Source organism: Rhinopithecus bieti, unplaced genomic scaffold (genome assembly GCF_001698545.2).
Source record: "Rhinopithecus bieti isolate Rb0 unplaced genomic scaffold, ASM169854v2 scaffold_32014, whole genome shotgun sequence".
Taxonomy (NCBI): Eukaryota; Metazoa; Chordata; class Mammalia; order Primates; family Cercopithecidae; genus Rhinopithecus; species Rhinopithecus bieti.
In genome coordinates this window covers 177623-195908 of record NW_016813639.1, presented here as the reverse complement: position 1 = coordinate 195908, position 18286 = coordinate 177623, and the positions used below count along the sequence as shown (strand labels likewise).

The 18286-nt window shown below is 42.7% G+C and overlaps 2 pseudogenes; both read left to right on the top strand.

The window, feature by feature from the left end:
• Positions 1–5840: 5840 nt before the first annotated feature.
• Positions 5841–6689, top strand: LOC108513133 (keratin, type I cytoskeletal 18 pseudogene; annotated as a pseudogene).
• A 2160-nt stretch (positions 6690–8849) lies between these two features.
• Positions 8850–9690, top strand: LOC108513132 (keratin, type I cytoskeletal 18 pseudogene; annotated as a pseudogene).
• The last annotated feature ends 8596 nt before the right edge of the window (positions 9691–18286 follow it).

Below are 18286 nucleotides of genomic sequence, written 5' to 3'. Positions count from 1 at the left end.
GNCAGGCGCCCGCCACCTCACCCGGCTAGTTTTTTGTATTTTTAAGTAGAGACGGGGTTTCTACTAAACCAGGATGGTCTCAATCTCCTGACCTCGTGATCCGCCCGTCTCGGCCTCCCAAAGTGCTGGGATTACAGGCTTGAGCCACCGCGCCCGGCCCGCATATAGTTTTTTTAAAATCACTCTGGTAGTCTCAAATTAGAAGAGCTTGTATCTGAAAGACTTCTTGTACATTGCTTGACAGAAACTTATAAATGTATCGTTTTCATACAAGCAACATCATAAAGAGTAATTAGGTTCGTGCTCGCCCATAAACATCAATCTAACAGTGTAACAGCAGTACCCATTCCAATATAGAGCCACCATTTATATTCTGTTTCTCTGGAAAATGTGATCAGGGTATCAGTGGGGTTCATTAACGACGTTTTCTCCTAACTCAGCCCTGGACAAGTTCCCAAGACCCTCACTTGAGGTTGTTACTCCCCTTACTCCCCACACCAGCTCCTGCTATGAGGGTGGGGCTGAGACTGTGTTAAGGAAGGAACTCTGGCAGGTGGAATGAGGGGAGTAAGAGGCTTCCAGAGTCTGAGGCTCTGACTGAAAGTGGGAGAGAAAAGGTAGGAACTTCCTTGGATTCAGTTAGTGCATACCAGTCTGGCTATGCCGATTGTTAAAATACTTACATTTTCCCACTCTGGTAGGAAAATAGCCACTGCCCTGAGCCCCTAACTGCTCACCCACCCCTGTTGCTGCTGGACACCCTCTCCCCTCAGTGCAACATCCAAACGGGTAGTTCCTAACGCAGCGGGCGCAGGCACCTCCTGCTTGGGCACCTCAGCCAGCCTCCAGTTAAACTGGTCAGTTTTGGAGGTGACTGCCCGCTGAATGAGAGAGATCACAGTGCAGAGGAGTGGCAGGCCCACAGGTCTCTGGCTATTTTGGAAATAGTTGGAAGAAGCTCCACCGGAAGAGAGGAACAGGTGACGATAAGCCACCAGCAATGGCCTTGGGGATTATTTGTTAGTCATTCTGGAATGTTGGAATTTGCGCCCTACACTTAGTACAAAGAAAAGCCTTTTTACTTTCCTGCAATTGATCTAGTATCCCTCCAAAATCCTACTCTCTGGGTAAGAGGTGAAGACTACATTTAGTCAAATCTGGTCAATTCAAACTTATCCAACAATATAAAGAGACAATGTTTTGCAGGTAACATAGTCTCTTCCAAGATGAAATTATCTCTTTTGGATTTTTAATTTATCTCCCTTTTTTCCCCAAGATGACACGTGAGATGACACATGTCCTGGTGATGGGAAAGTGGAGGATGGGTATTGGAGAGTGTTGAGGGCCCACATACTGCCCTTTGAGTCTCCTGATGCTGCCTCAGGCTGGGGGCTCTGGCTTCAGATGTAGACATCATCATGGTCTGCTTGCCAGGAGGTCCTCCCAGCTGACTAAGCATCATGTTGTCCCCTGCTGTGACAGGGACACAGTAGAGCTCTGGGGTCTGGTCCTGATGCCTATTCATCCCCTGACTTGCATGGTCCTCGCTGTAGCCTTGGGCACAGGTTATTTTTGCCCTGGCCTTGGTAACCCACCCTAGCAAGCTTCCCAGAAACAGCTTCTCCAGAATGACTAACAAATAATCCCCAAGGGCATGCAGGCACTTCTACGTCCCTTCCACACCACACAGAGTCACCCAAGAAAGGTAACTCAGCCTGTCTCTGCCTGGCCTTGGCAACCCTAGGTTGTGCCAGGGCACATTGCTGAGATGTTTTCTTCCAGGAAGCCACACAAAACGTGGGGGCAAGAGCCCTTCTGCACTTAGCTTTTCCCTCTACTCATCTAACACGGCTCCCCTCTTCTGGACTCCAGAGTACCCTTGAATGTTCCTGGATTCAAAGAATAGCCCACCTTTCTCCTGACTTGCTGAAACTACTTTACATACAGCTGTGGTCCTGTTTCTAGTCCCGGCTCTCGGTATGTTAACCAGTGGAGATGATCTGAAATTGTTACCCTCTCTCCACAAGGTTTAGTTTTGAAGACAAATGTCTCAACTAAGTAGGTGAAAAAAAAGCAATGTGACTCTCAAAGCCAGGCCACCTCAGTCTCTTTGATGACAGGAATTCTCACCTTCTCCCTCCCTGGGGAATGACCTCATGGTTCCATCTCTGAGTCATCTGAAGCAGCAGATGCCTTTGTATCTTCACATCTTTAAATTATCTCATCTTTTGGAAAAATGTAAAGTTAGCTTGCAAATTTTATTATGACTTCCATCAGTAACTTCTGTAAATAGAGTAAGGATATATTGAAAAATGAAGATTGATTTAGAACTATTTTATATGATCATTTGTTTTGATATGGGCGCACTTCTGACCCACAATGTACTTGAAATGATTTTCTCCTACACTGTGGAGTGCTCGTTTTCTAGGAGATAAACATGTAAATATACAAATGGAATGTAATCGGATTCATTGCAAAGTAACTTTTTTCATGTAAACAAACGACTTCCAAAGAAAGAATAGGAAACATTTCCTCTTCATCTGTACTTCTCTTTCTTTGCCCAGATGTAGATGGTGCTTATTTCACCATCTAAGGAAACTGTGAAAAATTGAAATCTCTATCTCAATGAGATTGTGGTTCACTTTTTAAAAATATAGTAGCATTAAATAAATTATTCTGATATTGTTGTATGTGTTTTGTAATGCTTCTAACAATTAACAGAAGGCTGTATTTGATATAAGTCTTATGTGAATGAAAGTCTGCTTAAGGAAATAATTGACATAGAAATAACAAACAGTTTATAATCAATTGCATATAATCATCTCAATGAAGTATACTGCTGTTATAAAGGCAATTCTATTGAATCAGCTCCATCTCACACAGATTATACAAATGAACAACAATTTGGAAATGGTAAGGTAAGAAAGACAGTCAACAGAGAGGTTTTCATTATCATTTTCCTTAATTGCCTTAATTTAAAATGGTCTCACTTTCATTAATATTCCCTTTTAAAAAAAATTGCTAAAATTTAAAAGCCACAGGCCCTGAGTAACAAAATAATAGTTAAATTTTCTGCATGGTAAAGTGGTTTTAAAAATCATTTAATTTTAAATAATGCTATCTAATGACCATAAAGTGCTGAGCACCATGAGCTCTGTATGCTGAAGACATAGTTCTTGCTTCTCGTTTATAATCTATGCCTTCTTTTTTTTTGTCAAAGGACCCTTGTTTCTGCTATGTGATTCCCTTGTTCTTCCTTCTTCACTACTGAGATAGCACAAAAACTAAGCATGCAAAATAACTGATAAGGTATGGAAAAAGGAAGTTGGCTGAGAAACAGGAAGAAATGACATTTCATTCTCAAATGGGCAAATTTTAATTTAGAAGGATCATCTAAACAATTCCACTTGTAAACTGGCTGTTGTTGGGATTATTTCTTTTAGCATCAAGAATGCAAGATAAAAACTTCTCTGGGGAATCTGAATCTAGGCTTCTGGAATTAAACTTCCGGAATTGAATGCATTTTTATTATGTGGATATTAATTGTCACGGAATTTGTTTCCAAAAATGATTTGCATTTCTCCAAATAAAAACATTCCCCACAAAGCATGATTATGGAAAATGGGAACTGCAATTACCATGCTCTTGTGGCTCAATAAAATATTGAGCTCTTTTGCTGAGCGTCACTATGATTCATGGGTAACGTATTTTCACCGTCATAAGAACACTTGCAGAATTAGGCTAGAATTACCCCATTGACTGCTATTAACCAAAGCTCCAGGATCCACTGCCAAAATAAATCCTTGTAATAATAGACCTCAACAGTTGTACAAAGCAGGCTTTCAAACACCAGTTTCTGGAAACTAAATATTAGTTGCTGTAACAAAGGGCCTATCATGCTTAGATATCCAGCCCAGACTAGTTATATAGACAGATTTCCTCTTAATAATATGATAATGTTTACAGAAGTAGCATAATGACACTACTGATAACATTTTTTTCTCTGTTTAAACTTTTTTTTTGGTAAAGAGACTCTAGTTTTATAAATATTATCCTATTCACACCCCAAATACCCAGATATTTTACAAAGCAGTAATAGCATTTGAACAAATCCTGAAGAGATACAATAATTGCATTTCATACACTCTGGATTACTGACAAAATCAGAAGTGAACTCTGGGATCTCTCTGACTCTTGATGTGAGCAGTTCTCTTTTCAAAGCAATCTCAGATGTCATTGTTTTATAACTAAATAATGAATCACTTTTATGAGTGTCACATGGCATGAATATCTTTTCTTTTCTTTTCTTTTTTTTTTTTTTGAGACAGTGTCTCGCTCTGTCTCCCAGGCTGAAGTGCAGCTGTGTGATCTCAGCTCACTACAACCTCCACCTTCCAGAGATACAAGCGATTCTCCTGCTTAGCTTCCCAAGTAGCTGGGATTACAGGCATGCGCCACCACACCCAGCTAATTTTGTATTTTAGTAGAGGCAGGGTTTCTCCATATTGGCCAGGCTGGTCTCCAACTCCTGACCTTGGGTGATCTGCACATCTTGGCCTCCCAAACTGCTGGGATTACAGGTGTGAACCACCGTGCCTAGCCGTCCTTTTTTAAAGTTGTGATAAGTATATATAACATAAAATTTACCATCTTAATCATTTTGAGTGTGCAGTTCAGTAGTAAACACATTCACATTTTACGCAGCAGATATCCAGAACTCTTTTATCTTGCAAAACTGAAACTCTATGCTCATTGAACAACAACTCCCTTTTCCCTCTCCCCACCAGGCCCTGGCAACTGCCATTTTACTTTCTATAAGCTCTACAAATTTGACCACCGTAGGTACCCCATATAAGTGAATCATACAATATCTGTCCTTTGGTGCCTGGCTTGTTTCAGTTAGCATAATGTCATCAAGGTTCATTCATGCAGTACCATGTGTCAGAATTCCTTTCCTTTTGAGGCCAAATAAAATTCTATTGTGTGTATATACCACATTTTATCCATTCATTAATCCATGGGTGGACATTTGTGTTGCTTCTAAGTCTTGACTACTGTGAATGCTGCTGCTATGAACGTGAGACATGAGTGCATAGATATCTCTTTGAGATCCTGCTTTTAATTCTTTAGGGTATATACTCAGGAGCAGAATTTCTGGATCATTTTTTAAAGTTTTAATTTTAAAATTCCATTTTTTCACTTTTGAGGAACTGCCATACTGTTTTCCACAGGAGTGGCATCATTTTATTTTATTTTATTTTTTCATTTTTTGCAGGGATGTTGCTAACATTTATTTCTCTGGATTATCTTTTTTTTTTATGCGTTTCTGTCACATATATTTTATAGATACATAAAAGGTAGCAATTACACATAGTAAGTAATAAGTAAATGTCTGTTGAACCAGGATTGGGGAAATACCCCAAAGCCCTCCTTTTGGTCCTTTGTCAATTTTCCAGGTTTTTTTTTTTATACTTTAAGTTCTAGGATACATGTGCACAATGTGCAGGTTTGTTACATATGTATACTTGAGGAGTGGCATCATTTTATATTCCTGCCAGCAATGCACAAGTGTTCCAATTTCTCCACATCCTCACCAACACTTGTTATTTTCTGTTGTTGTTTTAATGATAGCTATTGCGTTGTGTATAAGGGGTATCTTGTTGTGGTTCTGATTTACACTTCCCTAATGGTTAGTGATGTGGGGCATCTTTTCACGTGCTCATTAGCCACTTGTATCTCTTCTTCGGAGAAACAGCTTTCAAATCCTTTGCCCATTTTAAGATCAGCTTGCATTGTTGACAAAACCTGAGTCCTGTCCTCTTGCTCTCCTCCCGGACAGCATGAGCTTCACCACTCATTCCAACTTCTCCACCAAATATGGGTCCCTGGGCTCTGCCCAGCCACTCAGCTACGGCGCCCAACCGATCAGAGCAGCGGCCAGTGTCTGTGCAGGCGCAGAGGGCTCTGGTTCCCGGATCTCCGTGTCCTGCTCCACCAGCTTCCGGGACGGCTTGGGGTCCGGTGGCCTGGCCACAGGGATGGGTGGGGGGTGTGGCAGGAATGAGGGGGGCATCCAGAATGAGAAGAAGACCATGCAAAGCCTGAACCACTGCCTGGCCTTCCACGTGGACAGGGTGAGGAGCGTGGAGACTAAGAATTGGAAGCTGGAGAACAAAATCTGGGAGCACCCAGAGAATAACGGACCCCAGGTCAGAGGCTGCGGACATTACTTCAAGACCATTGAGGACCTGAGGGTTCAGATCTTTGCAAATACTGTGGACAGTTCTCGCATCGTTCTGCAGATTGACAATGCTCATCTTCCTGCTGATGACCTTAGAGTCAGGTATTAGACAGAGCTGGCCATGTGCCAGTCTGTGGAAAGCAACATCCATGGGCTCTGCAAGGTCATAGATGACACCAATGTCACTTGGCTGCAGCTGGAGACAGAGATTGAGGCTTTCAAGGAGGAGTTGCTCTTCATGAAGAAGGACATGAAGAGAAAGTAAAAGCCTACAAGCCCAGATTGCCAGCTCTGGGTTGACTGTGGAGGTAGATGCCCCAAATCTCAGGACCTCAGCAAGATCATGGCAGACAACCAGGCCCAATACGATGAGCTGTCTCAAAAGAACCGAGANTATGGAAAATGGGAACTGCAATTACCATGCTCTTGTGGCTCAATAAAATATTGAGCTCTTTTGCTGAGCGTCACTATGATTCATGGGTAACGTATTTTCACCGTCATAAGAACACTTGCAGAATTAGGCTAGAATTACCCCATTGACTGCTATTAACCAAAGCTCCAGGATCCACTGCCAAAAATAAATCCTTGTAATAATAGACCTCAACAGTTGTACAAAGCAGGCTTTCAAACACCAGTTTCTGGAAACTAAATATTAGTTGCTGTAACAAAGGGCCTATCATGCTTAGATATCCAGCCCAGACTAGTTATATAGACAGATTTCCTCTTAATAATATGATAATGTTTACAGAAGTAGCATAATGACACTACTGATAACATTTTTTTCTCTGTTTAAACTTTTTTTTTGGTAAAGAGACTCTAGTTTTATAAATATTATCCTATTCACACCCCAAATACCCAGATATTTTACAAAGCAGTAATAGCATTTGAACAAATCCTGAAGAGATACAATAATTGCATTTCATACACTCTGGATTACTGACAAAATCAGAAGTGAACTCTGGGATCTCTCTGACTCTTGATGTGAGCAGTTCTCTTTTTCAAAGCAATCTCAGATGTCATTGTTTTATAACTAAATAATGAATCACTTTTATGAGTGTCACATGGCATGAATATCTTTTCTTTTCTTTTCTTTTTTTTTTTTTTTGAGACAGTGTCTCGCTCTGTCTCCCAGGCTGAAGTGCAGCTGTGTGATCTCAGCTCACTACAACCTCCACCTTCCAGAGATACAAGCGATTCTCCTGCTTAGCTTCCCAAGTAGCTGGGATTACAGGCATGCGCCACCACACCCAGCTAATTTTTGTATTTTTAGTAGAGGCAGGGTTTCTCCATATTGGCCAGGCTGGTCTCCAACTCCTGACCTTGGGTGATCTGCACATCTTGGCCTCCCAAACTGCTGGGATTACAGGTGTGAACCACCGTGCCTAGCCGTCCTTTTTTAAAGTTGTGATAAGTATATATAACATAAAATTTACCATCTTAATCATTTTTGAGTGTGCAGTTCAGTAGTAAACACATTCACATTTTACGCAGCAGATATCCAGAACTCTTTTTATCTTGCAAAACTGAAACTCTATGCTCATTGAACAACAACTCCCTTTTCCCTCTCCCCACCAGGCCCTGGCAACTGCCATTTTACTTTCTATAAGCTCTACAAATTTGACCACCGTAGGTACCCCCATATAAGTGAATCATACAATATCTGTCCTTTGGTGCCTGGCTTGTTTCAGTTAGCATAATGTCATCAAGGTTCATTCATGCAGTACCATGTGTCAGAATTCCTTTCCTTTTTGAGGCCAAATAAAATTCTATTGTGTGTATATACCACATTTTATCCATTCATTAATCCATGGGTGGACATTTGTGTTGCTTCTAAGTCTTGACTACTGTGAATGCTGCTGCTATGAACGTGAGACATGAGTGCATAGATATCTCTTTGAGATCCTGCTTTTAATTCTTTAGGGTATATACTCAGGAGCAGAATTTCTGGATCATTTTTTAAAGTTTTAATTTTTAAAAATTCCATTTTTTCACTTTTGAGGAACTGCCATACTGTTTTCCACAGGAGTGGCATCATTTTATTTTATTTTATTTTTTCATTTTTTGCAGGGATGTTGCTAACATTTATTTCTCTGGATTATCTTTTTTTTTTATGCGTTTCTGTCACATATATTTTATAGATACATAAAAGGTAGCAATTACACATAGTAAGTAATAAGTAAATGTCTGTTGAACCAGGATTGGGGGAAATACCCCCAAAGCCCTCCTTTTGGTCCTTTGTCAATTTTCCAGGTTTTTTTTTTTTATACTTTAAGTTCTAGGATACATGTGCACAATGTGCAGGTTTGTTACATATGTATACTTGAGGAGTGGCATCATTTTATATTCCTGCCAGCAATGCACAAGTGTTCCAATTTCTCCACATCCTCACCAACACTTGTTATTTTCTGTTGTTGTTTTTAATGATAGCTATTGCGTTGTGTATAAGGGGGTATCTTGTTGTGGTTCTGATTTACACTTCCCTAATGGTTAGTGATGTGGGGCATCTTTTCACGTGCTCATTAGCCACTTGTATCTCTTCTTCGGAGAAACAGCTTTCAAATCCTTTGCCCATTTTAAGATCAGCTTGCATTGTTGACAAAACCTGAGTCCTGTCCTCTTGCTCTCCTCCCGGACAGCATGAGCTTCACCACTCATTCCAACTTCTCCACCAAATATGGGTCCCTGGGCTCTGCCCAGCCACTCAGCTACGGCGCCCAACCGATCAGAGCAGCGGCCAGTGTCTGTGCAGGCGCAGAGGGCTCTGGTTCCCGGATCTCCGTGTCCTGCTCCACCAGCTTCCGGGACGGCTTGGGGTCCGTTGGCCTGGCCACAGGGATGGGTGGGGGGTGTGGCAGGAATGAGGGGGGCATCCAGAATGAGAAGAAGACCATGCAAAGCCTGAACCACTGCCTGGCCTTCCACGTGGACAGGGTGAGGAGCGTGGAGACTAAGAATTGGAAGCTGGAGAACAAAATCTGGGAGCACCCAGAGAATAACGGACCCCAGGTCAGAGGCTGCGGACATTACTTCAAGACCATTGAGGACCTGAGGGTTCAGATCTTTGCAAATACTGTGGACAGTTCTCGCATCGTTCTGCAGATTGACAATGCTCATCTTCCTGCTGATGACCTTAGAGTCAGGTATTAGACAGAGCTGGCCATGTGCCAGTCTGTGGAAAGCAACATCCATGGGCTCTGCAAGGTCATAGATGACACCAATGTCACTTGGCTGCAGCTGGAGACAGAGATTGAGGCTTTCAAGGAGGAGTTGCTCTTCATGAAGAAGGACATGAAGAGAAAGTAAAAAGCCTACAAGCCCAGATTGCCAGCTCTGGGTTGACTGTGGAGGTAGATGCCCCCAAATCTCAGGACCTCAGCAAGATCATGGCAGACAACCAGGCCCAATACGATGAGCTGTCTCAAAAGAACCGAGAGCAACAAAATAAGTAACAAATTATCAACAAACACTAAGTTCAATAGGTAAGATAGAAAATCATGCGTTCACAAAGAACTTTCCTTAATCATCACCCTCTGAAAACAGCTGTTCTATGAATCCCAAATAATAAAAGGAAGGATAGAGGGCATTACTTCTAGGATCCTCTCCCCACCCTTCCCCACAGCCCTCAGCAGCCTCCCAGTAAGTCTGGAGATATATATACAGTTGACATTCCTTGTCACCAACACTTAATCAGTAATCAAATTGTTACGACACACCAAACATTTCACATGCACCATCTTATATTATCTTTATAATAATCCTCTGAGGTAGCCACTATCATTTGCTTCATTCTAGAAACGGAAACTGAAGCTCAAGATCCTAGTAGAGGCACAGCCAGAATTTGAACCCAGGCCTATTTGTCTTGAAATTTAGGTGTGTAACCACTATTCTATTCTGCCACTTCCAATGGTATGGTCCTCAGTCAACCACACTCATTTTACCCCACAAGGTAAGCAGTTTGCTTGGGTTTCTAAGACAGTGCATAGCTTGGCCTTTATTAAAACTTCTCAAATAATAAGTTTCAACTAATTGGTATTCCAGTCTCTTCTAAATCTGGTCTGAATACCTCATCCCAACGTTTCCACTCCTCGTTACTGTGAACTTTGTTGCCCTATTCTGCACACAGACCTTGCACATTCTTGACTCTGGGCCCTGCTTCCTCTCAGTTTCTCTGGAAAGCTTTCCCTCTTTCTCACCCAAGTTCCACCCTTCCTTCATGCCTTAGCTCCAATTCTACTCACTATGAAAGCTTCTCTGAGTATCTCAGTAATTTCTCTTACCACTTTATTATACTTACAGCTTCAATCTACAAGATGCACCCCTTAATGAAATATTATTTTGTACTGATCTTTTACTGTTGTCACATGTTATTCTTAATTTCCCAATTAGAATGTATTGGAAATGTGGCAATGTAGAATGTAAGGAAAAGGTTCGTGTCTTATACCGCTGGAGTATCCTCCCCATAAAAAAGCATACATGCAAAAGTACTTATTGGTGTAGGTCTGTACTGGGCATTAGGGATAAGCCTGTAAAAGTCTTTGCAAAGGAACAAGACACAAGGTTATTTTTGCCTCCTTCAATGATATGGCACATAATAGGTACTAAAAATAATTAATTAGATTAAGTTTGGGGATATAGTATATAAAAAGAACCACAGAATTTCAGAACTAGAAGAGATCTCAGACCAGGGATTTTCACTAGGGATGAGGTGCCTCCTCGCGTATTTTAGAAACCTAGGGAGGGTTGGGAGACAGAGGCGGGCGGATCACAAGGTCGGGAGATGGAAACCATGCCTGGCTAACACGGTGAAACCCCATCTCTACTAAAAACACCAAAAAAATTAGCTGGGCTTGGTGGCGGGCCGCCTGTAGTCCAGCTACTCGGGAGGCTGAGGCAGGAGAATGGCGTGAACCCGGGAGGCGGAAGCTTGCAAGTGAGCCAAGGATCGCGCCATTGCACCTCCAGCCCTGGGCGACAGAGCAAGACTCCATCTCAAAAAAAAAAAAAAAAAAAAAAAAAAAGAAAAAAGAAAGAAAGCAAAGAAAGAGAAGAGACAGAGAGAGACTTGCGGAGGGTTTCTGGTTGGTTGGCTGTTTGGGGAATGTTATGGGATTTGATGTTTGATGGGTGGTCCTGGGATAAAGTATGCCTTGTAGTGTGTGGACTGCCCTGCTCAACGAAGAATTGTATTGCCTCACACAAAATTTTAAGACGATTTTCTGGGAATTCACGGAGATAAATTAGAATTAGCAGAGTTTAGAACAGAACTCCACTTTACACGAAACACAGAGCTTTCTCTTGTGTGATTTTATATACATTGAATTTTCCAGTTATTCAATTCTGATATAAGTTCAGGGGAAATTGTTTTTTTCTGTTCCAAACTTGTTAATATTGTTATATTAAATATAATTTAAATATATTGAAATGTAATAAAATAGTAAAGTAATATACATAAATTAAATCAAACATTATAAATATAAGCAGGCACAAGTGGCTGACTTTTCTGTCTTTCTGTGTAGTTGTGCTAGAATATTTGCATATTAAAATGCACAACTTTTTAAAGATTACTTTCACTGATTTTCTCCTTCATATTACAGTTAGGGCATTATATTGATTTTTTTTTTTTTTCCACTCTGTCGCCCAGGCTGTAGTGCAGTGGCATGATCTTGGCTCACTGCAGCCTCTCCCTCCTGGGTTCAAGCGGTTCTCCTGCCTCAGCCTCCTAAGTACCTGGGATTACCAGCATGTGCCATCACGCCCAGCTAATTTTTGTATTTTTAGCAGAGATGGGTTTTCACCAGGTTGGCCAGGCTGGTCTCGAACTCCTGACCTCCAGTGATCCGCCCGCCTCACCTTCCCAAAGTGCTAGAATTACAGGCTTGAGCCACCGCACCCGGCCTATATTGATCTTTTAAAGACTTTTTTAAAAAGTAGTTTTAGATCCAAAGCAACATTGAAAGAAGGGTAAGAGATTTCCTTCCCATATGCCCCCAGATCCCCTACATACATAGCCTCTCTCATTATCAACACCGCCCCCTCACCACACACACTAGTATGTTTGTCACAACTGATGAACCTAAATTGTCACATTGTAATCACCCAAAGTCCATAGTTTGCGTTAGGTGTACAGTCTGTGGATTTAGACAAATGTATAATGACATGCATCCATCATTATAGTATCATATAGGGCATTTTTGCTGCCCTAAATGTACTCTGATTTTTTGGAAGTGTGCAGGCAAGTTATATTTTCTATGAATTGTTCTTCAGGATGTTAAGGAGATGCTGCCAAACGTTTGTTATTAGAATAGGGCACTGGGGCCCAACTGGGTAAGAACCACTGCAGGAGGATCAAGCCTGAACTGAAGTCATCAGCGTATGCTTATCTCTGCTACATCCCTTGTTTCACTGCAGTGTTTTTTTGTTTTTGTTTTTTTCTTACCTTGCTGCCCTCCTTGAGAGTGTTCATGCCCCTGGGCAGAGTCTGTGATCTCTTGAATCTCCAAGTGCCACCTGTAGTACCAGGTATGCTGAAGTGAAATGGCACCGTGAGTGGAGATGGATGCTGAAATGGTGACTACAAAGTGCAATAAAAATATTGGGCAAAGAAAGAGAGAGCTTGCCTTACCTGCAGCTTACAATGTAATTTTAGATACTCATAAGGATGTTATCTGGAAAGGATAATAATGACAAAAGAAATAATGACAAAAGAAATAATGCCTTTGGGCCTTTGGCGTGGGTTCAGTCCTAGGAAGTAGAGTTCAGGCTAAACTTTCATGCTTCCTGTCCTTTCCACGCATGTCAGAATTATATTCAGAAAGGAGGTTTTAAAACTCATCTCCTGAAGGGAGATTCTAATACTTTGTGGGTTTCGGTCAAGGTTTAGGACACAATGAGAGACGAAATGCTTGAAAATGTATCTGGGAAGTGTTGAGGGAAACACAGCCTGGCACTTACATTCAGCAAGCACACCACCAGTCCCATCCCCACCCCAGCACAGACACACACAGGAGTCACCATTTTGCACAAAAACTGTGTTTTCATTTCTTTGTAGTGTCCCCTCCTTAGGTCTCTGATCAAAAACGCAGCAGAGGTTCACAAAAGTAATAATAACATGTCCTCAACTTTTAGCAGAACAAAATCTCCCTTTATGTGACAGAAACAAACCCTGATCAAAGTTATACGCTTCATGCTACACACTCTGGCTAGAAACTCAGGCTCTCTTGACTGGAGAAAGAAACACACTTCAGAGAGAAAGACAAATTCCAGCTGGTCCAACACGCTTGAGAGAAAAAAATAAGAAGTGTGATTTCCTTCAGTTCACCCACATAGGGAGAGCCCTGGGGAGACAGGCAACCAGGCTCCAGCCAATGAGCCAAAACCAGTCTGTGAAGACGGTAAGTCAGACTGGGCATGGTGGCTCATGTCCGTAATCCCAGCACTTTGGGAGGCCAAGGCAGGCAGATCACCTGAGGTCGGGAGTTCCAGATCAGCCTGTACAACATGATGAAACCTGTCTCTACTAAAAATACAAAAATTAGCCAGGCGTGGTGGCACGTGCCTGTAGTCCCAGCTACTCAGGAGGCTGAGACAGAAGAATCACTTGAACCCAGGAGGCAGAGGTTGCAGTGAGCCAAGATCGCACCACTGCACTCTAGCCTGGGTGACAGAGTGAGACTCCATCTCAAAAAAGAAAAAGAAAAAGAAGATAAGTCAATAAAAAATATAGTATGTCAATTGATTTTTGGGGTGAATTATGAATTCTTATAGGTATAACAGAAAAAGAAGTAACTTTTCTCTTCTGATCCTAGGATTAATTTTATTTATTTATTTATTTTGAGACAGAGTCTCACTCTGTAACCCAGGCTGGAGTGCAGTGGTGCGGTCTCCACTCACTGCAACTTCCACCTCCCGGGTTCAAGCCATTCTCCTACCTCAGCCTCCTGAGTAGCTAGGATTACAAGTGCCCGCCACCACACTCGACTAAATTTTGTATTTTCTTTTTAGTAGAGATGGGGTTTCACCATGTTGGCCAGGCTGGTCTCAAACTCCTAACCTCAGGCAATCCGCCCATCCTGGCCTCCCAAAGTGCTGAGATTACAGGTATGAGCCAACGCACCTGGCCAATTCAGTAACTCTTATCACTAGTTCTTCCTACTTTCTATTCTCCTGCTGTTGCCTTTCTAAAGATGTGCTAAGAAAAACAAAAGTGAGGTCTTATCTTTTCCGTATATAAATGCAAAAAAATGGTATTTCTGACTCTACGCCCGCTTCAGAAACCATGGTAACAGTCTTTTTGCCAGGAAGCTGCAGCTGGAGTTTCACCCTTTCTAGACACTGAGGAAAAGGCTGCCCACATCAAGGCCCTCAATCAGAGAAATTCCTCTGATTCGAATCCTTCTCACCATACCTACTGAAACAACATTCTCATTTTGTGGATGATGTTTTATTTTTGTGAAACTGACAAGCTAACCATATTATATTGGATGTGGAGAGAGGGTGATTATGAAATGTGATATAGTGACATTTAGAACAACACAAGTTTGAACTGTGTGGGTACACTTATATATCACCCTTGAGACAGCAAGACTAATCCCTCCTCCTTAGCCTATTCTTTTGTTTTTTTAAATTATACTTTAAGTTCTAGGGTAACTGTGCACAACGTGCATGTTTGTTACATATGCATACATGTGCCATGCTGGTTTGCTGCACCCAATAACTCGTCATTTACATTAGGTATTTCTCCTAATGCTATCCCTCCCCCATTCCCCCAACCCACAACAGGCCCCAGTGTGTGATGTTCCCTGCCCTGGGTCCAAGTGTTCTCATTGTTCAATTCCCACCTACGAGTGAGAACATGCGGTGTTTGGTTTTCTGTTCTTGCGATAGTTTGCTCAGAATGATGGTTTCCAGCTTCATCCATGTCTCTACAAAGGACATGAACGCATCCTTTTTTTATGCTCCTTAGCCTATTCTCAATGTGAAAAGGATGAAAACCTTCATGACGATCCATTTTCCTGTAATGAATAGTAAATGTATTTTCTCTTCCTTACGATATTCTTTTTCTTTTCCTTTTTTTTTTTTTTTTTTTTTTTGGAATGGAGTCTTGCACTGTCGCCCAGGTTGGAGTGCAGAATGATCTCGGCTCACTGCAAGCTCCACCTTCAGGATTCACACCATTCTCCTGCCTCAGCCTCCCAAGTAGCTGGGACTACAGGCTTCCGCCATCACGCCTGGCTAATTTTTTGCATTTTTAGTAGAGACAGGGTTTCACCGTGTTAGCCAGGATGGTCCATCTCCTGACCTCGTGATCTGCCCGCCTCAGCATCCCACAGTGCTGGGATTACAGGCATGAGCCACCGCGCCTGGTTGACAGTATTTTTTTTTTTTAGATGGAGTCTCACTCTGTCACCGAGGCTGGAATGCAGTGGCATGATCTCAGCTCACTGCAACCTCTGCCTCCTGGGTTCAAGGAATTCTCCTGTCTCAGCCTCCCAAGTAGCTGGGATTACAGAGGGATGCCATCACATCCGGCTAATTTTTGTATTTTCAGTTGAGACGGGGATTCACCATGTTGGCCAGGCTGGAATGCTTGACACTCTTTAGCTAAGGAATTGTCATTCCATCACTGTCATCATTCTAGCTCTAATACTGGAAGCACTGTGATTAAGGATGCAGCCGTTGTGGCTGGAAGTCTACTTTACATATCTGAAAGGGTAAGGCTTTTTCTTTGTATGCTTGCTCTGGGCCAGACTCCAAACAGCAGGGATGACGGTTATGTGAAGTTGTTTTTCACATAGTCGGGACTTGTGGACACCTGGTTTGCACATAAGTGACCCCCTCAAATTCTTGGAAAAATGGGGTAGTAAATTTTGGGAAATTACAAACTCTTGGAGCATCAAGATGAAGAATTTTGGCTGGGCGAGGTGACTCACACCTGTAATCCCAGCACTTTGGGAGGCTGAGGTGGGTGGATCACCTGAGGTCAGGAATTTGAGACCAGCCTGGCCAAAATGGTGAAACCCAGTCTCTACTAAAAATACAAAAATTAGCCAGGCATGGTGGCACACGCCTGTAATCCCAACTATTTGGGAGGCTGAGATAGGAGTCACTTGAACCCAGGAGGCAGAGGTTGCAGTGAACTGAGATCACGCCAGGCTGGGCAACAAGAGCAAGACATAGTTGCAAAAAAAAAAAAAGAAGTTCAGACAAAAATGTGATGAAGGCTACCCCCAATTTAGGGAGACTGGGGTACCTTGAAGCAGAGACATAACATGTCTTGAAAAATAAAAGAAAAATTAGTCTTGTCCTGGGAGAAAAGCTCCAGGGCAAGAGGGAAGAAATATTCTATTCCCTGACCATATTTTTCTAGATCCCATATCCCAACTTCCTCAAAAGAGCAAGCTATCTTTTGAAAGGGGCCCAAGGAATATAATAGCCAGTGTAAGGTTGGGCCACTGATGTTTGCTGACAAGGGAAAACCTCTTCTTTGGGTTTAAGGACTATTGCAGTGAAAAGAGAGCTAAGAACACTACTATAATGACAGGAAAGTAACAGCCACAAACCAGGCCACCAAGAGCCAACAAGGCAACATTAACCACAGCAGTGTTGAGAAAGCTTCAGGAGCAAGAGTGGGAGGCTGATCTTGGTGCCAACAGGCAAAGAAAGGGAACTTGGGGCCTTGTAACCCAGTGCCTTCCTGGGAAGACAGGGGGTTCAAACAAATGCAATTGTCCCCAAGGATAGGGAGGTCTTGGGAAGGAAGGGCCACCCACTGTTAGGGGTTGAATTGTACCTCCTTTCCCCATTCACACGGGGAAGTCCTAAGACCCAACACCTCAGAATGTGGCCTTATTTGGAGATGGAGTGTTCATAGAAGTAACTGAGTTAAGACGACTTTATTAGAGTGAGCACAAATATGACTGATATAAAAAGGAGACAGTTGGAGGCAGATGTGCACACAGGGAGAGCACTTGTGAAGATGAAGACAGAAAGATCAGGGTGATGCATCTACATGTGAAACATGAAAGATGGCCAGCAACCATGACAACATTTCCACCACAGCCATCAGAAGGAACCAACCCTAACACAACCTTGATCTCACACTTCTAGCCCCAGAATGTGAGATAACAGACTTCTGTTGTTTAAGCCATTCTACTTTATGGTTATGGCAGCCCCAGAAAATGAATACACCTGGAAAAGCCCTCAGAGCTCGAGGTATTAGAATGTTTTAGTTGCAATGTCGGGGGACCAAAGCAATGGTGGCTGTCATGATCACAATGAGATTATGCCCTTTAAATTGTGAGCCAGGTGCAGTGAGTGGCTCACTCCTGTAATCCCAGCACTTTGGGAGGCCGAGGCAGGCAGATCATGAGGTCAGGAAATTAAGACCATCTTGGCCAACATGGTAAAACCCCATCTCTACTAAAAATACAAAAAAAATAGCTGGGCGTGGTGGTGTATCCCTGTAATCCCAGCTACTCAGGAGGCTGAGGCAGGAGAATCACTTGAACCAGGGAGGCGGAGGTTGCAGTGAGCCGAGATTGTGCCACTGGACTCCAGCCTGGCAACAGAGCAAGACTCTGTCTCAAAAATAAATAAATAAATAAAAATAAAAAATTGTGTTCACTCCTCAGGCTGTGTTCTGATGAACAACTGGGATGGCCTCCCCACTGAACCCTATGAAATACTATATGCACAAGTATTCATTCACTGGACACTTAAAGACAACTACTACATGCCCAGCAACTTTTCTTTCTTTTTTTTTTTTGGAGACACAGTCTCGCTCTGTCGCCCAGGCTGGAGTGCAGCGGCCGGATCTCAGCTCACTGCAAGCTCCGCCTCCCGGGTTTACACCATTCTTCTGCCTCAGCCTCCCGAATAGTTGGGACTACAGGCGCCCGCCACCTCGCCCGGCTAGTTTTTTGTATTTTTTAGTAGAGGGGGTTTCACAGGGTTAGCCAGGATGGTCTCCATCTCCTGACCTCGTGATCCGCCCGTCTCAGCCTCCCAAAGTGCTGGGATTACAGGCTTGAGCCACCGCGCCCGGCC